A 4458-nucleotide genomic window follows, 5' to 3' on the forward strand; every position below is an offset into this window, starting at 1 on the left:
GTTAAGAAGTTTCTTGGGACTCTGTATATGGTATATTTTGATATCAAAATTAATTGTAAATTTCACGATATGTAAATGCAAGACTTATAACATGACTCATCACATGACGATAAAAACAGTTTATATTATAAATCTTAAAGCTGTACTGCAGTTGTTTCTAAACCGACATCACATAGAAATTAGAAACTTAATTTGCAACGAGTCGTAAAATCCCCATTTTTTCTGCTGTTTTACTCAGATATATAAAATACCCTGTCTATATTATACACACACACACACACACATACATATATATATATATATACACATAGTCTTGCTAAAGAGAGGAATAACTCATGTAATCTAGCTTGTCAATTGAAACAAATGTCGTACTCCGACGATCCCCTGTGGATCACTGATAAGTTTAAGAACTTACAACGCTCAAATCCGGGGTTCTATTCCTCGCTGTGAACAGCGTAAATGTGGTTTTGTGTTGAAATAACAAAACCGAAATAATTGCCATGTTATAATTCCACTCAGACAACAACTTCGTTAATTTAAGAGATCGGTATCAATATCACATATTGATACCTTAGATGTCACCAGCTGAACTTAAAAGTAGAGCTCCTAATTTGGAATGAAAATGGAGGGAAAGCACTCGCTGAAACAATTAAGTTAGTTCCCTTCTGTAAGCAAAATGGGTGCGTTCATCTTTTCTGTCATATACGTTAGATCTATGAGAGTTATTGTGACATAACATAACAACAGTACACGGAGAAAATGATAATAAATGAAACGGTAAAATGTTTATTAATACATTGGGATGCTCGAAATATTTTTATAGAAACACTGTCTTTATAAATGAAATAATGGTATTAAGATTAAGAAGGTATTTGTTGAAAGAAAAACCAATGTTTAATAATACACAGTATATATATATTTAAAATGAGACTGTCCTCAGTGTCAACAAGTTTTTGTTTGAAGTTAAGCACAAAGCTACACAATGGGCTATCTGTGCTCTGCCCACCACGGGTATCAAAACCCAGTTTCTAGCGTTGTAAGTCCACAGACAAATCGCTGTGCCAGTGGGGGGCTCTCAGTTTCAAAATACAAGATAAATTACTCAATAATATATTGCAGCGTTTCTCAAACCTTTGTCATCCACGCCTCTCCTTTAAAAAATATGGTTTCTTGCGCGCCCTCTTCTTTTTTGTTTTTAATGAGTGAAAGGGTTGATTAAGTGACGAGACATAATACACGGATGCACATTAAAATGCTGTAATGTTGTAGTAATTACTTATTATTTTCGCTAATAAAATAATACATTAAAATGCTTAGTTTTGCATTATTGCACTATCGACTACCCTGATCGCTTGCGCCAATCCCAAGTAATCATTTGCGCTCCCTGGAAGCATTCCCCACATTTCAGGAAACGCTGGTGTACTGTATGATAATAATATGTAAATGTTTCGATGTCTCATTGTGTCGTCATTATTGTGTATCATTAGACGTTATTAAAACCCGTGTTATTGGAATAATCATAGTTTCGTTATCCATTTTCGAAGGCATCAACTACTAATCATTATAACTCTAGATAGCTTCTGAGCTCATACGTATTTTAGGCTTTAAGAATATCTGAATTTAGTTTAGAAGTATAATTCAATTTAAATCCTGATCATAAAGCACTTCATGAGGGCTATAAAGCTACATATTTATGTACTCCAGCTATAAAACTATTTTCTTAGATACCCCGTGAGTCATTTTAGGATGGGTAGAAACAGTCACGTATTTTTTTATAATCACATTATTTACTATATTATTTATCCAAAAGTTGCAGTAAAAGTAGATTAACTTATTAACTACTTGTTGAAATAAGAGTTTATGTCATAGGTAATTAAAACTCTTAACACTAAATCCTAAGAAGATATTATATGAACTACGAAGGAGTGTACCTCCTGTAATTAAAGTATAAGCTAAATATAACAGATTCATGCCAATGTTGTGTAGCTGCTCGTTTGTTAATTTCCGGTACAAATTCTTTCCGAGTGACTTCAGCGATACAAGTCCTTTCTTAATTAAAACTAGTTTATTCTTTCTCGATACAATTTTGTAATATACAGAATTTCCACAGTCACTTTAAACTTAATTTTTATAACACACGCTATAAATCACAGTGATCCACACACTTTACATACTGTGCCTACTGTTCGCTTGACTCAATTATCTATCTATCTCTTCGATCTATCTGCCTATCTCGCTGGCTTTCTTTGCCAGGCTTATATACTAAAAAAAAAGAGGGCGTCTAGCAAATACTCGGAGATTCGCGGGGTTCCCCGATAATTCTAGACACTCCAGCACGCATGCTCCTGGCGTCACGCGACTTCCGTTGTCGTAACACCAAGTTAAAAAATAAGTTTCGTGTGCAACTATACAGTAATTACGTATAGATGAGGCAGCTGCCCTAGGGACCACCTCGTGAAAGGTCCACTTGCCAGATAGGACCCAGAAACCTACCTGGTATATAACTGCAACTCGTGAAAGGCGCGGCAGTCGTTTAGGCCATCTATAAGTCAACAATTAGAGGCTCTATTCCCCATCATCACTACACACAGACATCTGCCCTAATATTCCATGAAACAATTAAAAACGAGATTTCACTGTTTTATGCTCTAATTTGGTGTAATATTTTACTTACTAACATTAAAAGGGTTAGGCCACAGACTGGAGAACATTTTTGTCGCAGAGCCTTCTTAAACCTATGTACGCCGCTATAGTTGTCAGTGATTTTTAGCAATACGTTTTTTCATTCTCGGTCTACTAAAGACAATAATTTGTTAGTATAACGGTAGATACCTTGAATATATCTAGAAGATTCAAGACTGGATGAAAAATGTTATTACGAACACACATCTCAGAAATAAAAGTAGTATGAGAACAAGCAAAAATCTCGCAGATATTACTGATTAAGTATCCTCGCCTTATATATATATATATTATTTTTACTTCTGAAGTTTAATAAATGTTAGGCTTAAAGGTTCTCAACCCATGATCCAAGGGATCCGCGACGGTAAAGTTTAAGTTCCCACATTATAGTTAAAAAGAGAGAGAGAGAAAAACGATACGATATTTTGGTTGATTAAATGAAAATGAAATTTTATATCAAAATAACATTAATTTACACATCTATGTCAAAGCTGCTTTTTATATTGTAAGATCTGTATCTACAGATAGATTTGTGCTGATTAGTGGAGGGGGTGTGTGAAGTCGTGAGACTGTTCTCATTCGCGAAAATGTTAATGAGAAGAAAATAGACTAAGAATCATTGTGTAAGGCACATAAACATTTTTTTGTAAAATAATTCATTGTAGATTAGATAGTTTTTGTCTCCAAAAGTATTTGTTTGTTTTTACGTTTCACAATTACTAAATCAATCTTATGACGTACAATAAATAAGCACGTTGATACATTAAGAACAATGTATTATTTAACTTTGAAGTTTAAACTTACCCAACTTTCGTTTTGAAAATAAATGACCAACCATTTCTGTCTGTACAATATTCAAGGTCATACATCACAGTCATGAGGCTTCACTTGTACATTTAGCTTTCAATGGATTTTCATAATTTGGGATTTCATTTTAGTATTTTACCCGTCTTGAACATCAGTAAGATTTAACATTAATATTCCACCAGTACTAACCAACAATAAGATTTAACTGTAATATTCCACCAGTACCAATCAACAATAAGATTTGACTTTAGTATTCCACCAGTACTGAACAAGATTTGATTGTAGTATTCCACCAGTATTGACCAACAATAAGATTTGACTGTAGTATTCCACCGGTCTTGAACAATACGATTTGATTTGTGTTCCACCTATCGTGATTTACAGACACTTTACTTATTCAGATTCTTTTGGTATTCTAATAATCTTAAAATCAAATTGTTTTACTTATTATACTAGTGCATGCGCAATTAAATTGACATATTAATCGCTACCTACTGGCTTACTGGGACATTATTTCAACCACACTTGAACTACTTATCGCTACCTGCTGGCACACTGGAACATTACTTCAACTAAGTTGAATTGTACATCGCTAGCTGCAGACTTATCGTGGCATTATTTCAACAATTTAGAACGTATCATTATTAACTGCTCACTGCTGAAACGTTATTTTTATATACAAAGTTTTATTTTTTAAGTTGGAGAGAAATTTCTTCGCATATCAACCGCTGGTTAATTCACGTTTTTCCTGAACCGACTTCTAGATGTTTGAATCCTATTTTATAGTCTAAACCAAAGCATGTTAATGTGGTACTGAGAAGTATCTTAATCATTAGTAACAAGTAGCTTTACTAATAATGGCTGGAGACGGCTTGAATGGGTAATGAAGGAAACCTTTAATATAAGTTTAACATAACAGCAAATGTACAAGGTTTTGTCATCATCAGGTAGCTTTACTGTTCTTAATGT

The sequence above is a fragment of the Limulus polyphemus genome, unplaced genomic scaffold (genome assembly GCF_000517525.1).
Source record: "Limulus polyphemus unplaced genomic scaffold, Limulus_polyphemus-2.1.2 Scaffold394, whole genome shotgun sequence".
Lineage (NCBI taxonomy): Eukaryota > Metazoa > Arthropoda > Merostomata > Xiphosura > Limulidae > Limulus > Limulus polyphemus.